This window comes from Mauremys reevesii, linkage group 5, assembly GCF_016161935.1.
Source record: "Mauremys reevesii isolate NIE-2019 linkage group 5, ASM1616193v1, whole genome shotgun sequence".
Classification (NCBI taxonomy): Eukaryota; Metazoa; Chordata; order Testudines; family Geoemydidae; genus Mauremys; species Mauremys reevesii.
In genome coordinates this window covers 121,497,140-121,519,910 of record NC_052627.1, presented here as the reverse complement: position 1 = coordinate 121,519,910, position 22,771 = coordinate 121,497,140, and positions in this window count along the sequence as shown.

Genomic DNA, 22,771 nt, shown 5'->3' with positions numbered 1-22,771 from the left:
CGGGCACCTGGAATGAAATTGCAGATTCCGCGGCATTGTATGTGTTTGTTATCCACACTGATCCCTGGTTGGGCCTGAAGGATCATGTCAAAAGGTGGCAGGAGATAATGCAGGGAGTTCATAGAGGCATTCTGGGAGAGGCTGCTAACCAAGGGGGCCTCCAAAAGCATAGATCAGAAAGGCCTGTTTGGCACCTGGATAAGAATGACACTTTCCCAATGAAAGCAACAAAGAATCCTGTGGCACCTTATAGACTAACAGACGTTCTGCAGCATGAGCTTTCGTGGGTGAATACCCACTTCTTCAGATGCAAGTGGTGGAAATTTCCAGGGGCAGGTTTATATATGCAAGCAAGAAGCAAGCTAGAGATAACGAGGTTAGTTCAATCAGGGAGGATGAGGCCCTGTTCTAGCAGTTGAGGTGTGAAAACCAAGGGAGGAGAAACTGGTTCTGTAATTGGCAAGCCATTCACAGTCTTTGTTTAATCCTGAGCTGATGGTGTCAAATTTGCAGATGAACTGGAGCTCAGCAGTTTCTCTTTGAAGTCTGGTCCTGAAGTTTTTTTGCTGCAGGATGGCCACCTTAAGATCTGCTATTGTGTGGCCAGGGAGGTTGAAGTGTTCTCCTACAGGTTTTTGTATATTGCCATTCCTAATATCTGATTTGTGTCCATTTATCCTTTTCCTTAGAGACTGTCCAGTTTGGCCGATGTACATAGCAGAGGGGCATTGCTGGCATATGATGGCATATATTACATTGGTGGACGTGCAGGTGAATGAACCGGTGATGGTGTGGCTGATCTGGTTAGGTCCTGTGATGGTGTTACTGGTGTAGATATGTGGGCAGAGTTGGCATCGAGGTTTGTTGCATGGGTTGGTTCCTGAGCTAGAGTTACTATGGTGCGGTGTGCAGTTACTGGTGAGAATATGCTTCAGGTTGGCAGGTTGTCTGTGGGCGAGGACTGGCCTGCCACCCAAGGCCTGTGAAAGTGTGGGATCATTCTCCAGGATGGGTTGTAGATCACTGATGATGCGCTGGAGGGGTTTTAGCTGGGGACTGTATGTGATGGCCAGTGGAGTCCTGTTGGTTTCTTTCTTGGGTTTGTCTTGCAGTAGGAGGCTTCTGGGTACACGTCTGGCTCTGTTGATCTGTCTCCTTATTTCCTCGTGCGGGTACTGTAGTTTTGAGAATGCTTGTTGGAGATTTTGTAGGTGTTGGTCTCTGTCTGTGGGGTTAGAGCAGATGCGGTTGTACCTCAGTGCTTGGCTGTAGACAATGGATCTTGTGGTGTGCCCGGGATGGAAGCTGGAGGCATGAAGGTAGGCATAGCGGTCGGTAGGTTTTCGGTATAGGGTGGTGTTAATGTGTCCATCAATTATTTGCACCGTAGTGTCTAGGAAGTGGACCTCCTGTGTAGATTGGTCCAGGCTGAGGTTGATGGTGGGGTGGAAGCTGTTGAAATCGTGGTGGAATTTTTCCAGAGTCTCTTTCCCATGGGTCCAGATGATGAAGATGTCGATCATCTGGACCCATGGGAAAGAGACTCTGGAAAAATTCCACCACGATTTCAACAGCTTCCACCCCACCATCAACCTCAGCCTGGACCAATCTACACGGGAGGTCCACTTCCTAGACACTACGGTGCAAATAATTGATGGACACATTAACACCACCCTATACCGAAAACCTACCGACCGCTATGCCTACCTTCATGCCTCCAGCTTCCATCCCGGGCACACCACAAGATCCATTGTCTACAGCCAAGCACTGAGGTACAACCGCATCTGCTCTAACCCCACAGACAGAGACCAACACCTACAAAATCTCCAACAAGCATTCTCAAAACTACAGTACCCGCACGAGGAAATAAGGAGACAGATCAACAGAGCCAGACGTGTACCCAGAAGCCTCCTACTGCAAGACAAACCCAAGAAAGAAACCAACAGGACTCCACTGGCCATCACATACAGTCCCCAGCTAAAACCCCTCCAGCGCATCATCAGGGATCTACAACCCATCCTGGAGAATGATCCCACACTTTCACAGGCCTTGGGTGGCAGGCCAGTCCTCGCCCACAGACAACCTGCCAACCTGAAGCATATTCTCACCAGTAACTGCACACCGCACCATAGTAACTCTAGCTCAGGAACCAACCCATGCAACAAACCTCGATGCCAACTCTGCCCACATATCTACACCAGTAACACCATCACAGGACCTAACCAGATCAGCCACACCATCACCGGTTCATTCACCTGCACGTCCACCAATGTAATATATGCCATCATATGCCAGCAATGACCCTCTGCTATGTACATCGTCCAAACTGGACAGTCTCTAATGAAAAGGATAAATGGACACAAATCAGATATTAGGAATGGCAATATACAAAAACCTGTAGGAGAACACTTCAACCTCCCTGGCCACACAATAGCAGATCTTAAGGTGGCCATCCTGCAGCAAAAAAACTTCAGGACCAGACTTCAAAGAGAAACTGCTGAGCTCCAGTTCATCTGCAAATTTGACACCATCAGCTCAGGATTAAACAAAGACTGTGAATGGCTTGCCAATTACAGAACCAGTTTCTCCTCCCTTGGTTTTCACACCTCAACTGCTAGAACAGGGCCTCATCCTCCCTGATTGAACTAACCTCGTTATCTCTAGCTTGCTTCTTGCTTGCATATATAAACCTGCCCCTGGAAATTTCCACCACTTGCATCTGAAGAAGTGGGTATTCACCCACGAAAGCTCATGCTGCAGAACGTCTGTTAGTCTATAAGGTGCCACAGGATTCTTTGTTGCTTTTACAGATCCAGACTAACACGGCTACCCCTCTGATACTTTCCCAATGCTGCATCTGGACAAACTCTGTACATGAAGGCTTCTTTATTCCAGGGCCTTCATCCCTAAGCACCTAGGAACTCCCTTCTGTGCAATACACAACCTATATGAATGATAGTGAGAGTGCCCTGTGCCTTCCAGTGCAAGCTAACACTGCCTCCTGATTTATGGATCCTAGCCTGGGAGCATGACAGGTGTATGCAGCTGCACCACAGAAATGTAATTAACCTGTTTAGCCTGCCACACTGTTACACGGATCACAACCCACAATCAATGAGCAATTTTGACCAATGGCACTTAAAGTGTTATGAGAAATATATCTATTGTACTGTACATATGTTCCTCTTTGGCATCCTAATACAGGCAGCAAAAGACAGAAGAGCCTGATAAAATCTGAAACAACTTTGTATGCATCAGGAACTTGAATACTGGAGAAAATCTTGCAAATATTCTGTATTGCATTGCAGAGCCTGGGATGGACACTTTTTCTCCCAGTTTGAAATACAAATAGATATTGCAGATAACCTTTTACCAGTCAAATGGATTTCGGAATGTTTTGTACCATGCTTGCTGATTAGTTGAGCTATTTTTGAAAAGGAATACTTTTCACCCAATGCCAAGTTAGTCCACAGAACTCATTGCCACATGATATATCTGAGGCCAAGATCCTGGCATTATTAAAAACATGAGTATTTTTTATTGATGACAACAGTAGCCAGAGTTACAATATAAGGATTTTTTTTAAGAGTTCTGGAGGAGATATAAAGCCTTATGCTTCAAGGCCTCTAAATATGGGAGGTTAGGAAGGAATTTTTCCTATGACAGGTTATCCCCCGACTGCTTACTTTAGGGTTTCTTGCACTCTCCTCTGAACCAGTTGGTACCAGCCACTTTTGGAGGTGGAATACTGAGCTAGGTGAATCACTGCACTGATCCAGGCTGGCACTGTTTCCATTAGAGCTGGTCAACATTGGTTTGAACAGAAAAATGACATTTTTCTTTTTCTAAACCAAATTTTTGGTGAAAATTTTCAACAGCATTGTCAATTTTTTTTTTGCTTTTCACAAAAACGACCGTTACTCTGTTAATTGACATTTATACAGAAAACGGTATCAGAAATGTTGTGTACCAAAAACCTGGTTTTCTGCAGCTGAAACTGATGCACAGACTTAGGATGGATGCAAATAGAATCACTCTGATTTCGTCATCTCATTTCCCTTAGTAGGGCGGTTTCCCATCTGCCCAAGTGACCGAACAAACACTGGCTTGAAATGATGATGATGAAATTCCCTAGGAACAAGTTAACCCGGAGGCCTTTGGCTATTATAGTGACACTGTGGTAAAAGAACTTGCGTAGCCAGATAGAACTACTGTAAGGTGTGTGACATTCTAGGCTTTGTGTTGCCTCTTACTGGCTGCTAACTCGTAGCTATGTATATTTTGGCAAAAGCCAAATGGCAGTACTGAAATGCATATTACACTGCTGTCCATTTCTTCTGGTCTAGCTATGAGGGCGCCCCATCATATTAACTATTTAACATCTCAGTCCTGCAGCACTTTCCCATGCAGACAGAACTCCCACTGATTTCAAGGGGAGTTAAGTGCATGGCAGGGCTGCCAGGTGCAGGAGGAGGGTTGGGCACTGACTTATTCAAAAGTTCAGTGACAGCAGCTTTCCCTGCCAGGAATCTGCTCCACATTGGGATGTAAAAGCTTGGCTTTTGCAGTTGCTGGAGAGCTCCGTCCTTTTCCTTATTAACAGACACTAGGCTGCATTCAAGCCATGTTAAAAGGTGGTGAGACAAGCCAGCCAAAGCAATGAAATTCAAAGCAAGGGCTGACACTTCAGAGCATGGTGCTCACATATGCCTGCAAAGAAGAACCAGACTCAGCATAAGATGTGGTTACTGTTGCCAGTGCTTGTCCCACTAATGCTAATGGAAGATTCGCAGGCACAACCAGTGCTCTACCTATGTTAATCACTCGCTCCTCCCACAGTGCAGAAAGAAACCCCTAAATTTGTTGGTCTCTAAGGTGCCACAAGGACTCCTCATAGTTTTTGCTGATACAGACTAATACAGCTACCGCTCTGAAACCTGTCGCCCTGCAGCACTGGGGCTGCAGACCAAGTTAAAAGATGAGACACCTGAAAGAAAGTGGAATTTTCCTGCTGTGAATTGAAGAGTGTTGAAAGTTCAGGGCTCAGTTGGGCGAAGGGGAAGCAGGAAGGCAGTTCTAGTGCAAAGCTCTCTGGATCCTGCCTTCCCTTGGTGGGTTCCATTGCGTGATGCCATGTCCTCAAAAGCCCTCGGACCAGAGGATCTAGTCTTGTATCTGCATTAAAAGACCGGTCTAAAGCCCGTTCTTTCCATTGTCTTCAATGGGTGTTGGATCGCGAAGGCCCTGATTCAGCAAAGAACGTAAGCACGTCAAGTCAAAGGGAATTACGCACCTGATCAAAGTCAAGCACATTCTTAAAAGCTTTGCTGAATAGCTGGCATTGGGGCTTAAAAGGCAACACTTTTCATAGTGAAGTTTACTGAGGCTGGTTTAAAAATGTGGAAGTCTAAAAAGCACATGGGGATGACAGTCCTGCTGAAAAAAAAAAATGTGCAGAACCACATTTGAAAATGGCTGCGGTGCATTTTTTAAAAGTACATATAGGAAACTTACAAAAAATTGTTTCAGCACCGAGACATTGTCAGCATTCAGCCCAGGGGCATTCTGAAAACAGCTTCAAATGAAAAACTTTGGCACAGCCTTAGCCACGGTGTAATGAAACAGGAGCTACTCAGAGCCAAGTACGGGGGAAATTATAAGCCATAAGGTAATACAGTGATTTCAGAAGATCGGTGCTTCTTTTCTACCGATTCTGGTTTTTAAATGACCTATATTTGCATTTCCTTTCACTTGCACCATAGCCCCTATGGCAACAATGAAAAATGAATACACTATTGGAGGGAAGAGGAGCACAGGCTCTTACACTAAAGACTTTTTTCTTCTCCCATCCCAATTTATACTTCTCTTCCCGATGACCTTCCTTGGTCCAGTAGGGCTAAAAGGAACTGCCCACAGCACCTATCTCTGCTACTCCCAGCTCAGCCAGATCAGTTTAATTCAATAGCACTTTACAGGCAGCAAGGTATACAAGTGTTGCCACAGTGTAAAGGACACATGGGTATCTGTCAGGGGTAAGTACAAACTGCTTCAGAACTAATCCCCTGGTTTGTTATGCTCCATTCCTGATCTGACCCTGTGGGTAAGGCATTGAGTTGAGAATCAGGAGAGCTGGGTTTCATTCCAACTCTATCATGGACTCCTTATGTGATCTTGAGCAATCACTGATCCTCCGTTCCCCATATTCTGCTTGTACGTTCTATGCCTTTTGTCAGTTCAGGACAACTCTATTTCCCCGTAATGGTCCAGCAAGGGCAGCTAATCCCAGGCTTCCAGCTGTTGCTTCTCTTGGGTGGAGACCCACGTATGTCCAGGCTGCACAGTTGCCTGCCTTCACTCTCTATTTCCCAGCAAAGCCAGTCTGTCTCTAAAGCGTCTGCTCTCTCTTTTGAGACTAAGAACAGAGTGACGGCTACAGATTTAAGTTATTACACAGCTCTTTCTAAAAAAAGCCTACTTTATTTTTAAGGTAAAAAGCATTACAGAGAAATCATATTAAAAACAATAAAAGAAACTAGACACATTCTAACAAGCTTACCAAGCATCACCCTAGCCCAGGGGTTTCTTTGTGGTTACAAGTTCAGCAGAGCTCAGCTCAAACACAGTTTTATGAGGCCCAAATCCTTCCAATCCTTCCCTTGGGACCCTTGGTGGACCAGGAAGAAGGCCCTATGTCAGTTTACAACGTTGTGTCTGTTGGTCTCCAGAGAATCGAAGGACGTTCATTAGCATCCCTCTCCCCTCATTAAAGAAGGCACATACAATGCCACAACAATACATGCACAACTACATTTTTAATACAATGTACCCCAAAGGTATTAACTGTAATTCAATCAAGGTTGAACTTAATTCAGTAAAGTTTGTCTTGATTCCAGCGGTTTGTTCAGGAAATTGTCAGTCTTTCACACCTTTTCCCACACTTTATCTGTCTTTAGATACTTACGCTGGGGCAGAGGCTGTCTCTGACTATGTTTGTACAGCACCCACCAGGGATCCCTGCTCTTGGCTCATAATAATAAGGTGCTGCATAGCCTGAATCCATCTTTCTCCTTCCTTCCAGAGGTAGGAATAGCTTCTCTTCATCACTTTTGGATGAAAATTCTTGGCCTCTTATTTCTCCTTATCTGTCCCCCTCACACGTCTTCATATTTTGGACACCAAAGCCAGAAGAGTCTCTACAATGCTGGGAGTGGTTCATGGTATTTTACACTGATCCCAGCCCCCAGGGACCAGGCTCCACACTCAGTCCTTTCTAGTCCCTTCCAGTCCTAGGTACTGGCGTGTAGCTAGATTGACTTTAAATCACCTTAGTGTCCTGTACAAGCTTTCTGATATAGACCGAGGCTAAGCCTGGGTCTTGGAGTCAGATCAGGGTCGTTTACTAGTGAATTAACATGGGGCCATTGGGGCAGCCCATAGTGTATAAAGGACTAACTGGGTACATCTTAGAAATTCATAATCCCTGCTTGAAGCTAGTGACAGGTTAGTGTGGAGAACCCTCCCCTGCTGCTGACCCTGTGATGCACTGTTCTGGGACTTATTTTCCACTGCTTCTCACAAGGCTGTTCTCATGTCATCACATTTTACAAGGATTTTGCACAGGTGTAAATAATGGTGCAAGGCGAAGGAGAATCGGGCTCCTCATGGCTGCGATTGTAAACTTGCGGGGACATCCTTTTGTGCCGTGTTTGTATAGAGCCTAGCCCAATGGGTCCGGGTCCATGACTGGGGCCCTAGGTACCACCACCACACAAACAGTAAATAATAATGCTGCGGATTAAACAGAGGATTGAAGTTTCTTTTCACCAGCATGGAATTAATACACAAATGTAAAAAAGCGAGGGGCAGGGGATGTCGGAATGATGACATTGCCTCTGTTCCGGCTTGTAAATAAGCAAAACAATGGAGCTCAGTAAAAACTCCATTTCACATCTTCATTAATGCGAGGCTCAAATCCAAGCCCCAGATCTGAGCACCCCACATGTTTGAATCCAGACGTAAACTTCCTAGATGGGTCACATGTAAAGGGCTGAGCAAAAAATCACAGCCCCACGCACCCCCGCAGATTCTACAGACATTCGGCTCTGAACCCAAATGTTACTTCACAGGCTTGTTCCTTTTTTTTTTGAACCAGGGCTACGATTCTAGTCTGAAAGTGGAAGCGCTGAGCATAATCTGTGTCCATGTGTCTGTGTAATATTTCTCTTTATGAAACCATCCCGTAATTGCGAGAAGATTGTTCCATCTTTGGGAAATGTCTTCTGCAAATTAGCATTGTGATGTGCTCATCTCTCCTTTCATTCTCCTTCCCCAGCCAGTTACTTGTCTGCTGTAATTTACTCTTTAATGCAGCACTTCCCTATTCTCTGAGACAACAATCATGAAGCATTTAAATTCCAATTGAGTAGGCCTGTAGTGTAGAGAGGCTGCGGCAAGCACAGCGAGGATAATGGGAACCTGGGACAGGGGACACTAGTTCAAGGCCCCCCAGGAAGGGAGGCTACAAGCTTCTCCCTCACATTCCCATCTCCCTAGAGATGTAAATCAAGAAAATGAGGGGAGGGGGTGGAGGGTGTTTATAGAAAGAAAAGGGAAAATGGATTGAGTTGTGCTGAATGCTAAGACAAGGATCAGCTACACAAGAGAACTATTGAATAGCTGTGAAATCTGGAATTGAGCCATCAAAAAAGTTGCTGAGCTGCATGTGAATCGGGTTGATTGTCTTTTAGAAGCACCTGATTTTTCTCCATAGGCTGCGTGCTTAGCCTTGGAATTTGAACTTGGTTGCTGATGTGCTCAACTGCCTTTCATATAGATATAGCTATTGTAAAAAGGGGTCTCTTCTGAATGTGAAGGCCATAGAATCTGAGCAGCGGGGATCTGTCAACTCCCAGACCCAGAGCAATCAGACATAGGGCTGTGGGCTGCTGGTATAAGTTGAAGGCATGAGGTAAAAGGGACATTGCTATAGTATCTGAGAGCCGAGTACACTGATGATGAAGTATTCTCCCAATAGCCCTGGGAGGCAGGGACGTATTATTACCATTCAACAGCTAGGGAACTGAGGCACAGAGAGATGAAGATCACATGCTTCCAAAGACGCCTGTGACTTCTGGGGTCCTTAAAAAGTTAGTTACCCAAAAACTAAGGCACCTAAAATCAGAGGCCACTTTTGAAAATCTCGTCCTAAGCAATTCTCCCTAGATTAGAGTGAGTGGTGGAGCTGAGATTCTGATTCCGAGGCAGGTGTCCTAACACCACCACCATCTTTTCTGTCCCCACTTGGCATGGCAGAGAAGACACTCAATTATAACTACTTATAATTCCTATTTTACTATTCACATGACTTTTAGTACAATAAGTTTACAGGGTGCCATACTAGCACAGAGTCACTACCCCAAAGAGCCTTTTAAACTGTATCTAGATTTGAGTCAAGCCCCAATTCCATTACTTTATGTGGAAGATCTGGACATTCTTTATTATTGTTTGTTTGTAGAGCACTGGGCTGGGCTAATACTACAGTACAGGAGCTTTATCCTCAGCTGTTACACCTTTCAACTCCCCTGTTCCTGGGCTGGCTTGGGGCTGAAATGGCCCCAGTATAACTTAGAGCAGCTTAAGGGTGTCTCTACACCACGGTCAGAAGCATGATCACAGCTCAGGTAGGCATACTTGCACTAGCTTTCATCTAGCTAATGCTGCTAAAAATAGTAGTGAAGTTATGGCAACATGGGACTTCAGCACAGGCTACGAACGTGAGTACCTGACCAGAGTACAGGCAGGCTTGTACAGAGCCAGCTGTGCAAAATACCCCTCAGACAGGTAAGTATTAGGGTCGCTTTCTGGTAGCTTTTTGCTGTTGTGACAGTTCAAAGCTGTCAAACTGAGGCAGATAATCAAGCCCTACCCATATTGTCAAGGAGCTTACCACGTAATTCAGACACTGACAATCCAGGTCCAACATATCTCACTCACAAACAGTGGGTACGATCATGTTTTCCCCTGACACAAAGAAATAAAATGTGCATTATTTGAGCCAAATTATTTTTACTTCAGATTAAGGGAAATGACTAACAAAGAGCAAATGAAGTATGCGTTAGATCAAAGTGTTTCACTCTACCATTCTGCACCTGAACTGAAACAAAATGGCAGCAAACAGTGAGGCTCTCCCTGGCTGCACTACATCTCTCATATGTGGCTTAGTTACACAGCCTTCACTCTGGCATAATGGTAGATGTAGTACAGGCCTAAAAGCAAATGGGGGCATGAGGCACCTCAATAACTACTTTGAGAAAGTGCAACACCACAGGGAAATGAAGTTTTTAATGTTGAACCGACTCAAAATAATTTGGGTCAGTTCGGCAAATTCAAGTATGTTGATTTCAGTCAAGCTGACCCAAAACAAAATATTTCATTTTGGTTTCCTTAGGAAAGAAAACAAAAAAACAATTTTGCAGAAACTGCATTTTCCATCAAAATCATTGAGAGAAAATTCCAGAACACTTCTGTCAGTTTGTTGTCTTTCACTTGAATGCCCCAGACATATTATATAGCACTCATTAAGCCTGCTGTAAGGCACCTGTCCCCATTTTACAGATGGGTAAACTGAGGTTTGTCTAATTTACAAACCAAGTTAAGGCAGAGCCAGAGATAGAGGCTACTGCCTTCCAATCCTGAAGGCCTTATGAATTCTAAACCCACTAGGATTGACTCTCTTTTCACTTATATCAGTGTTACACTAACTCCAAGGGACTTACATCATTATAACTGAGAGCAGAATCTGGTGCTTTAACTTCCAAGGGATTCTCAGTGGGATTTTTTTTAATCCATTTGACATTAGAAGCAACATCTTGTAATGCAGCTATCTGTAAAGTTACTTCTGTTTGCCTAAAAAAATCCATTACCCAATTTTCTAAGATACAGTGAGCAACGTCTTTCATCCTGTGATCTCTGGTTCAGATGCAAGCTGATGTCTTAATTCAGATGAGCTTGGAAACTCCAGTTTAGCCCACATAATGAATTGAAAGGCCCAATCCTGTGTGATTAATCCCATTGAAATCAATGGGATGACTCCCATGAGTAAAGCATTAAAGGATTGTGCTCTAACACGAGATTAAACATGCTTTTCCTGAGCATTTGAAAGTACCGTTGATTTTAATGAGGGGGTCAGGTGTGTATAAATTCCCTATAGTTGTAGTCTCCGTTCTCTTGTTTTCTCTTAGCCTGTGACCTCCTCTGAACAGGGACTGTCCTTTGTGTGTTTGGACAGCACCTAGTCCATAGTGGGCATTATCATATGCAAAAAATATTATTAATAATAATCAGACCCAAAGGGTAAAGGCTGGGCTAGGGATAGATTGGAAATGTTGTTAGGCAGTTGCTTAAAGTCACTCAGTTCAGACGTGAGGTCATTGGTCGGGCAGTGGGAGGACATGCATTGTTTATGGTCCATTGCTACGCTGGAGACTTCTGCTATTCAGTTATTCACATAGAGCCTGATCCAAAGCCCATTGAAAGAAATGAAAAGATTCTCATTGACCTCAGTGAGCTCTGGATCAAGCCCACAGTAGGTAAAAACCATTCCATGTCCTTTGTAACCAAGCAGCCAGAATAATATTGCAGCATAATCAATTCCAACAGTATTCAGTGCTATCCAGTGTGTCCACATTTCTCGTGTGTATTTCTCACAGATAGGCATGGCTAGCACTTTCTCAATATAGTTACTAACGCACCCCAGGGTTTGGCAACCAGGAAAAAAAAAATTCGCCTTCCCCTCAAGTCACCGTTCCTAGGAACTGCAGGTCAGATTCTACCACTAATTTGCTTGCTCTGGTGACTCATAATAAACATTGCAAGTTTACATTTGCTTTGAGAGCAGCTGATCTTTGGAACAAATGATCCACAGAAATAGTCATGTCACCAGTTCATTGCTTTTAACCCCCAGTGCTCGTGTGTGTCTGATACCAGCAAAATCAATGCTTGGGAAAATGTGTATATGTTAGTGAAATGTTCAAAATTAAAAGTGAAAATGCTGTATTGTATCCACAAATGGTGACTCCTTATTCATTTATTTCAGGTTATGACTCTCATACTCATAACAGTGATCAGGGACTCCGCTGGGTAGTTCCACAGAGTTGGGTAAGGGGTTTACCATCTGGCCCATTCTAAATACATAACACCTATATACTTATGGATTATTCATGATAGTATTTTGCTAAGTACTAGAACTTCTGAGGATCTTTTTACCTGCCAGGTACAGATAAGCACTTTCAGCTACAGCTGTGCAAATACTTGGTTTTGTTTGTTTGTTTGTTTGTTGGGGGGGGGGGCGGGGGTTGGTTCACTGTGAATTCCACATAACAATAATTAATTTAAAAAAATCATGTTGGGTCAACCCCCAAAATGTAATTTTTCGGCAAATCAAGAGTAAAAATGCCTTTGGGTCAAAAGACACGCTTTTTGTTTCAGGTTTGAGCATTTTAAAATGTATTATTCTTAAAATACAATTTAAGAAAATTTCAGCACAGTCACTGAATCAAAACATTCTATTTCGAATATGTTGAAATGAAATATTAATTTTTTTCCTAGAAGAACCATTTGGCAAAAACTGATAGAAATTTGCAAAATATGTTAGTGCTGCCTGATTTGCATTTTTCACTGAAAAAAAAATGCTTCTGCTGAAAAATGTCACCCAACTCTACTGTCAACCTTAATTCCACCTTAATATACTTGTTTGTCTGCATGTAGTAGTATTGCACTAAATCAATGTGTAAATACTAATGCATAATGATGCCACACCAAGTATTTGTAGAACAGTCCTGCACCAGCCACCTGCACCTACATTTACATAATTATCTCTCTGTGTTAGGGCATTATACCGCAGCCAGTCATAATAACACACCTTAAACCTTTGTACCTACGTGTGTATGTTCCATATATACATTGGCTCATGTACTGCGCTTAACTGTCACTGTCCCTATAAAACACCAATAGACTATGTAAAAATAAACTGAATTCAAGCTAGATTTACTGTTATGTTCAATAGGTAAATGGATACCCTATACTGGCCGACTGTCAACCTAGCTGGGCTGTGCTAGGACAGGTTTTGAGCAACCCAAACACTTGTCTCCTGCAGACCTGCTCAAAGTTTAAAGTGTGTATGGGGGGGGGGGGGTTATGGGTCTAAGTGGAAAACATATCGGACATGTTGGCTTTGCTTGGATTCACTCTAACAACAGGCCACACTTAGCATTTGGGAGTGGATTTCACTTTGAGATTTTGACTTTAGTCACACGCAAAACTGAAGGCAAAGCTTGGGGATGCACTTTAGCATGCAGTAAAAAGGCTCTCTTGAAGCTCATGTCACCTGCCATTTCTGAGCCTAGAAATGCTCAAGCAGCTGGTCTGTACATGAATTCACCCCAGGGGTCTATGGTCTTCATCCTGCAGACTGAGCCACATAGATCGCTTGCATCCAGATAAGGACCCTCATTAGGGTGACCAGACAGAAAGTGTGAAAAATCAGGACAGGGAGTGGGGGGTAATAGGAGCCCATATAAGAAAAAGACCCAAAAATCGGGACTGTCCCTATAAAACCGGGATATCTGGTCACCCTAAGCCTCATTGACTTCACTTCCATGGATCAGACTGCAGGATCAGGACCTATGATTGCAAAGTGGGTAAATGCACATGCAAATGGTGCAGGAGGTGCAACTGTGTGTGCAAATAATGATACTCTGCATTTCTACAGCATCTCCCATCCCAGGGCTTCAAAGCCTTCTGCAAAATATTAACAAGTCAAGCTTCTCACAGTACCAGTGATATAGGGAAGTACCATTTTACAGGTAGAAAAACTGAGAGTAAGGGTATTGTCTACACTTAAAACGCTACTGTGGCACAGTAGTTAATCCACCTCCCTGAGAGGCAGTAGACTGGTCGACTGAAGAATTCTTCCGTTGACCTAGTACTGTCTACAGTGGGAAAAATGCACACCTCCTAGAAATGTAGCTATGAAATTCAACCCTAAAACAGGCTAAGGGACTCACCATGGTCTCACACAAGAAGTCTGTGACAGAGGCAGCATTGCCAACATGCTTCGACTCTCATCGCTTCCCGTCTCCCAGTCCTAGTGTTAAGCCACACGACCATTTCCCCCCACCCTTCTTTTCCCCAGAGCTTTGCAGCTGCTCGCATAGGGTTTGTGTATGTGCAAATATAGCATGTGCAATTTCAGACTCCACCCAAATCCCTCCAAACAGCTTTAAAATATTTTACTTATTACTCTGCAGAGCCACCTCCTCCAACTCCCACTGTCTGCCACAAGTATATCACAATCTACTCGCTTTAAACATTGGCCACAGCTTCTATTATTAAAAAGAAAGACCAGCATTCATTGCCGGTAATCAGTGCTAGTTTATAAATTCCTTACATGATGCATGCTGATGCAAGGAATGTTCTCAAAACCACCAAATCTGCCATATGCTGAGTGTCAGTTTTTGGTCAGGACATTGGCTACGCTGTTTTTTGAAGACAGCTTGTTTCTGTCTGTGCACAGCTATGGCTTTAGCCAAGCAAAAACCTGCTAGGCCTAACTTCTGTGCCTGGCTGATCAAAGGTCATGTTTTAATAGGATTATTTCTGTCTTCATTGTGGGCACGACTGGTAAATAGCATTCAGATTTTACAAGTGTTTACCTAGGGCTAAATTGGGCTTCTGATATATTTATGAGGGCTCTCCTGCTTGGCTTGTTTTGTTGTTTTTAAATTGTTCTCACTCATTCTTCAGATAATACCAAGACCTGCATTCCAGAGAGCTTTAGAATACTAAGCAGCCTTCTGTGCCTCAGCCAGTTTAGAACCCACACTCTGGCTCCCCAGCTTGCAATGGGGTGAGAGGTGTTCATCTCCCCACTTGGCGTAGGCCATGTCCTGGTGACTAGCCCAGGATCCAGTGACTGGCCAGCAGGGCTGCTCCCACTCCACTCTCCAACCCAAAGCACAGAGATGAGGACTGCCACAGCAGGGTCTCCGACCTGGAGCACAGTCACATTTAGCACTGTCCCACAAACCAGCACAGAAGAGCGGATCCCACAGTTTGCTCCGCAACCAGGAACACTGTGACGGTTAGTGCTGGCTAACTCGCTGGCCCAGCACAGCTGATCTCATAGCCCCAAGCACAGTAAAAAGGGTGCCGGGCCAGTGACTGACACGGAGTCATTGGCCCTGTGTAGCTCAGGCCCAATTCTAAATAAGGCCCAAGGCGAAGACCAGTCACTGCACTCAACACTTTAGATACTCAAAACTTCACGGTGGCAGCAAATATGCAGTTCAGGTTCCTAGATTGCAAAATCATAGGCCATTTGGGTTTAAAGGAGAATTCCTGTCAACTGTCAGCAGTATGAGGAATATGACCAATATTTGAGCAGTTCTGAGTCCATCCAACAGAGGGCAGTGGCAGATACATACTCTCAGGGGCAGCTGTATGTTTTTTGCTGCCCCAAGCACAGCAGTCAGGCAGCCTTTGGCGGTGTTTCTGTGGGAGGTCCACCGGTCCCGTGGATTCGGCGGCGGTTCTGCGGGTGATCTGCCGGTTCTGCACCTTCGACGTACCCACCACCAAATTGCTGCTGAAGCCGCAGGACTGGCAGACCTACCACAGAAATGCCACTGAAGGCTGCCTCACTGCTGCCCTCACAGCAACCGGCAGGCTGCCCTGCATACTCTAGCCGCACATTACAAGAGAAATTAGATTGTTAAAACATGTAATTTCCCCATTTAGGAGTCAAGAGATGAGAACGTGCACAACATTCAAGGTTAGCAGCTTCTGAAACTGGATATTGATCCATGAATGACTCACAAGGAAACACGTTTTCCCCCCTCCAAACAATAGTTTATATATTGTCAACACACTTTAACTTCTTCCCAGCAGCGTCCATGTGCTGTATATCTTATTCAAACACATGAAATCCTACCTTCCTGGTATAAAACCATTTTCAATTATTCATTAAACAGTGGAAGCTAGAATGCCCAAAAAAATACTTCTTTCCTTGTGTCTATACTGTAATCAGAGGATGTGATCACGGCCAAAGACGACCTATCTCAAGCTAGCTTGAACCTGTCTAGCTTGGAGCAGTGATGCCACGGCAGCATGAGTTTCTGGCTAGAGTTACCCAGGATTCCAGGCAGGCTTGTATGGCCTACGCTGAAGCACACATTGCTGCAGGTGCAGCTTCATTGCACCCGGATCCAAGCTAGCTAAAATAAAAGCGATCTTGGGTGTGTCAACTTAAGCTGTAATCACACCCCGCGATTACAGGATAGACAAACCCTTTGTCACCTAGGGTATAAAATGCAACAAAGAATTAGAGGTGATAAAAGATATCTGTAGTATTGGACTCCAAAACAGTTTGAAATCATGCTCAAATGACACTGTTGCCCCTTCTTCGGACACTAGTATTTTGTTCTAGCACTAGTGTTGCCTCTTTGCCAGTCAGGCAGAGTGATCCATCAGGCAGCCTCGCTGGCTCCTGAGGGTGTCAGAAATATTGAGCAGGCACAGCTGCAGGGTGTTGCTTCTGACCGTGAGCAAGTTTTGACACTTCGGAAGACGTGCTATATTGTTAGTTTTGGGGACGACAACCATAGCAATACTTAGTATCTGCAAAATCCTTTCCAACTTTAACTACTACATTAATTCTTACAGCACCTCTGAGAGGTAGGTAAATAGTATTGTCTCCATTTTACAGAGGGAGTAAATGAGGCAGAAAGATTAGAACCATCTATCTTTAGACCAGTGGTCTCCAAACCTTTGATCACGCACCCCTATCGGTAAAAAATTTTGAGCACTCACCCCCTGCCACGCCGCAGGGTGAGCTCTATCATTTTTGCCATCCCAAGCAAAAAAAAAAAAAAAAAGGCGCTCGGGCTCCCGCCCGAACTGCCGAAGCGACACTGCTCCAGTGGTGCTCCTCCTGCCGCGCACCCCGAAGGATCCTCCCCACTTTGGAGACCACTGCTTTAGACATTCAGATTTGAAAATTCTGGCCGCTGGTTCTATGAGAATAGATTTCTCATGGGGAATATCTGAAGTTAGCCAAGGTATTTGCTAGGAAGGAGGCATTACTTTCCACTTCTTGCTTTGGAATGCCAGAGAGAAGGGAAAGATGGAGTATTCTGGCAGGATATGTACAAAGTGATTAAGAGCTGAGGAGACAACTAGACAACTAGAGCCGAGTCAAATCCTCAGCTGGTATAATTCAGTGCATCTCCATTGACTGAAAGGGAAGATGGAATATTATGACTAGAGGTGAAGCATATGGATCTCAGTGGAGGTTCACTGATTTACACCTTGGGCATCTTGCTTTCAATGAAGCTGCAGCTGTGACTATCTGAGCTAGTGCAGTAAGTATTGAAAGCTCCTGTGATGCATAACAGGTTATTAATGAAAAGTCCATGATCCTTAAGCTACATTTGGTGTCTTAGTTTTATTCACTTTTTCTTAAATGATCCAGTGTCTCAGTTAAACGTATTTTAGAAAGATCGCTACAAATTTAAACTTTACAGAGTTTATACACAACAACAGAATAAGAGCCAAATCCTTGGCGTGGTCCCATTGAAGTCAACGCGGGTTTGCTGTGGACATGCGTAGAATCAGGATTGGTCATACATGAGTCAAGTGAGACACTTTCCTCTTCATTTAATGAAACGTCATGTAGATACATTTTTTTTGTTTTGCATAAACGTTTTTGGTCCAAAACCCCCAAGCATATTAATTTCCCAACTATAAAATTAAAATCTGATCTGTTGTCTCCACTAGGGCTGGTTTTGCAAATCCTGTTTGCACAGATAGACTGAGGGTAGCCTAAAATCACAAACCTGAGACACCAAATATGCTTTGTTTAGAACATTGTGCCATATAAAATTAATTGCATTCCAACTCAAGGGAACAAGAGCATAGTTCTGAATTCAGGCCAGGCTTAGGAAAACTGGTGCCCTAGGCAAAGAATTCATCTTCTCTGCTCTCTGACCATCTCCTGCAACACTGAAAGGGGAAAAAAATATAGTAAATCACAACCTGGAGAGTCACCCCCTAAAACACTGACTGGAATGTAAATAAAATAGGATCAACACTTTTCTTGCCATCTCAATATTGTTTTCAGTTCAATTTCTTTATTCCTTTCTTTCTCGTCTTTCATTCTTTTCATCTCTCTCACCTCACTCCTTTCTTTCTATCAGCTGTTTTTCCTTGCTGGTTTTTATTTCATATCCTCCCCGCAAGACTCTCCCTTCTCTCCCTATCTATTTCTGTGCCTCAATTGGTTATCATAGCTCTTTCCTTCTTCTTCAGCATCTTCTCCCATTCTCTTTTCCCCTTAAAAGTCCTAAAAATAGAAAACGACACATGGTAGAAATATGTGCTTTTTCAGAGGGTGAATTCTCAGCACTCTCTGATAATCAGAGCTCCCTTTCAGGTCTCTCAGTTTGGGCATCCAAAAATGAAAGCCCCCTAAATCACTTATATTTTTTCAACATCTTGACGGGGGGGCGTGCACTTGTGTATGTACATAATATGGAAATTTGATAGTACAATGTAAGCCACGTAAAAAGCAACCATCTTTATTACCCAGCCAGCATTCCATGGGTGTCTAGATATTAAAAAAAAAATCAATCAGTACTTGTAAGATGGCTTCATACCTGAATTCATGATGCCTAGTCCCAGCCATTATTTATACTCTGTTGCCTCGTGAGCATGTTAAAATATGGTCTATTACAAGTCATGTAAAGTTCAAGCAATGTAAGAAGCTGTTTAAACATTCTAATGGTTTGACTACACACACATTGTATTGCTTTAACAATAGCGGTTTCGTTAAAGCAACACAACCCCGTTAGTGTGGATGTAATTCTAGTATAAATGTGTGGATACCAGTATAGCTATTCTTGTACAAGAAGGAGATACAAGGCACCTTTATACTGGTTTAACTGCATTCACACTAGCGGTTGTACTGGTGTGACTATATCAGTAAAAAGTCACACACCCTTACTGAAATAGTTATAGCAGTACAAAAACTAGGTGTACACCAGGCCTAAATCCCAACCAGGAAATAAAGAGTAAAATACTACTTTGTAGCTGTTTATCCTTGAAGCAAAGGCTGCTGTGCAGATTTGCCTTCATCACATGACATGACATTGCCATCTGGAGCATTGTGTGTCTATTATCAAAGTGATTATAAACTCTTTCAAAGGGAAATATTTTGCTTACTGCACGTTCCCCACTAACACCCTCTCGGCTGTGTGTTGCTCTTTCATATGGTTCCCAAATTGTTATAAATGTCAGTGAGCTTACAGTTGACAATCAAAGGCAATTATGGCCCGGTGTTTGTGCCAACACAGGCCAGAAAAGCCACAGACAGAGGGGGAGTGCAGAGAAGAAATGTTCAGCCCTGATTTGGACTTCCTCAAGTGGCTGTTCTGCAGTTAATCCACAAGTGGTGCCGTGAAGGAGTATCCCAGAGTGAGGCCTAAGATTCAGAGCTAGAAATCTTCCTTTTAGCACATGTGCCCCCTGAACCAGCCCCATATCAATGCACAAAAAGAACCTCAAGAGCGTATTGCCAGCAATCGTTGTTAGTTTATAAATGCCATGAAGTCGTAATAATGTTTTGCACTTCTACAGCACTTTTCATCCAAGGATCCCAAAGCACTTCACAAATACTAATGAATTAGAAACCACCCAACACTCCATTTTCCACAAAGTGTGGGGGGGGGGAGGGGGGGACCTACATATAGAGATTAAGCCAAAGATCACATAGAAAAAATTGTGGCAGAGCCAATAATAGAACCCAGATTGCTAGACCCACAGTCCTCTGCTTGAATCATTGAGATATACTTCCTTTGTCTATGGAGTCAAAGCAGCACAGTAAGTCACAGTAATAAAATAAAAGTGGGGTTGTAGGCATGTTGGTTCCGGGATATTAGAGAGACCTGGTGGGTGGGATAATAATCATTTACTGGGCCAGCTTCTGCTGGTGAGAGAGCTCTTCACAGAGCTCTTCTTCAAGTCCGTATAAAAACTTTAAATCTTGTCTGTCTCACCAGCTCAGAAGATGGTCCAAAAAAAGATATTACCTTCCCCACCTTGCCTCTCTCATTTTTTCTAGTGTTGCTTTTCAGGTTCCAACTCTCCAGCTAGTCCTCAATCCCAGTGAGCATCCCATGAGCTCAAACTCACTGACCCAAAGCAGAGCTTTCTATGACCCAAGAAAGAGAGAAGATCCAGAGACTCCATGAAGTCCACTAGGGACTTTGCTATTGCCAATCTAATTGGCATGGAGGAAGCTCAGGCACTACGTTGATGGGCATCAGTTCAAAACCCTAAAATAGGTAGGTCATCACCATGTTTCCATTGCTTACAGACTGAGTGAAGATTTGCCTTGGAAGCTCAGTGCTACATTATCACAATATACAGGCCAATTTAGAAGCCAGCACATATCTAGGGTGACCATTTTGGCTGGGACAGTCCCTTTCTTAAGACCTGTCCTGGCCATCCCAATTTTTTTTTTTTTTTTTTTTTTGGCAAAAGTGGACATTTGTCCCGTTTGCTCTTGCTGACTTGATCAGTTGGCAAGAGCAAACGAGACAAATCCTACTTTTGTCAAAAAAGTCGGGTGCAGTATAGAGGAACATACAGGGGGGGTGAGTGGCGATGCCAGCCCCGCACAGTGTGGGAGTCAGGGCTTGGATGGGGGGGCGAGCAGGGCTGGAGCAACCAGCGACGTCCTCATGCAAGGGGCAGCCAGGGCTCCGGTAAGTGGCTTGAGCCAGCACCGTGTGGGGAAGAGGCTCAAGCCAGCCCCCGGGGGGGTGTGCCCCGGGGCAAGCAGCTCAGGCCAGCCCTGCGCAGGGGTGGGAGGGATGGCTTGGGCCAGCCCAGCGTGGTGTCTCGTTTTCCCTTCGGGAAATATGGCCACTTAAATATAACCAGTTTTGCATGCAAACTAGAGGCTGCTTTTGGAAACCCAGCTCTTTTATTCATGTCCATGTTTATTCATGTCCACGTTGCTCTGTTTCCATCTACTCGGCTGTGTCATAGTGCTGTGAAAATAATTGAGAGTCCCCAGACAGCACTATATAGGTAAGGCTGCAGTTTTTGTTTAACAAAATGTATAGGTAGTTCATATCTTGGAAGAAATGTTTGTTAGCTGTGATGCGCTTGTCTGTAAGTGCCAATCATTCTGCCATTAAAGGCAGTCCCCTGAATTAATCTCTCTGACCAGGATCCATTCGCAGTTGTGGCTTACAAGTTATATCCACACAAGCAAACAAAGTAATACATTGTGCCAAAACATTTCGAGTGCTGGCGACCAGGGCTGGCTCCAGCTTTTTTGCCGCCCTAAGCGGTGAAGAATTTAAAAAAAAACAAACAAAAAAAAACTGATTGAGCTGCCGCCTAAGTGCCGCTGAAGACCCGGACGTGCCGCCCCAACAACGGACAGACTGCCGCTCCAGGCACCTGCTTCCTTCGCTGGTGCCTGGAGCCAGCCCTGCCGGTGACTGGGTCACTGGTACACATTAAGCACAGCACACATGCCTTTTCAGCCACAGATATCATACCCATGGTTTAAATGAATAAAGGACAAATCCTAATCCCCAAGAAAGGGTAGGAGTTTTGGATTCACAGGATCGTCAGCCCCAAGCCTTCCAAAATCATGAGTCAAGCCCCCAAATCATAAGATTTTAAAAACAATGACACGCAAGGTGGGGCGGGGCGGGGGGAGGCCTTTTGGTTTTTGAGCCTGCAGGATGCACTCAGGTCATATTTTCAAGCTTTTCCCTGCGAACATGGGGGTAGCAACCTGCTTTAAGAAAAAAGGAGCTGGAATTTATATATATAATCACATGATTCCAGGAGACTGAGGCTTTAGGAACACCAAATACAGCAAGACTCACATTGCAATTGAAAGAATTGGCAATACTAGGTTGAAGGAAGGATAACATTAAAACATGTGACCCTTCCAGTGCAACCAGTTTTTATTTTACTTCTACTAAACCAAACAAGAGGAAGTAGTATTTTTTTATTACTAATAATGAAATGGAAAATAAAACCCAGGGAAAATAGTTGGAACAAACACACAGGGTTTATCTCATTGCTTTTTTTGCATATTTTCCCCCACCTTCTTCTGAAGCAGAAATACCTTTGACCAAGATACTATGTTGCTCTAACTTGTAAGGCTTGCTGCTTTCAAGCAGGTTTTGTAACATACTTCTGTAGCTTAGCTTCACTTAGGTATTAACTTGTAGAACGATTCCCTTGCTACTGATTTTTTTGTTGTTTTTGTTCCGTTCCTGGTGTTTGTTTTACATTTGTGACAAGGTTTACAATGGTTTGGCCAATGCAGTCTCATGCTTGTGTGGTTGTCAAATATATTTTATAATGGCTTAAGTGGGCTATCTATAGTGGAGAACTACACTGAGTTTCAAAGGGAAAGTACACCCCCAAAAAGGGCATCATACTCAAACTGGCATCCCTGTGTAAACAGGTGGGGATCATCCATGAATAGCCAAGTCATTTTCCCTTTCAGTGTGAGATCTAGTTTCATGGGTTTATGTGCCACTTAAAAGGTTTTTTCTGCCTTTATTTCTTCCTCCCTCCACACCCAGTTTCATGTTATAGCCTGAAATATTACACCTTAGGAAAAAACTGCATTTATTTCCCCAAATTATCTATCCTAGTTGAGACAGTCTAGTGATTAAAACAA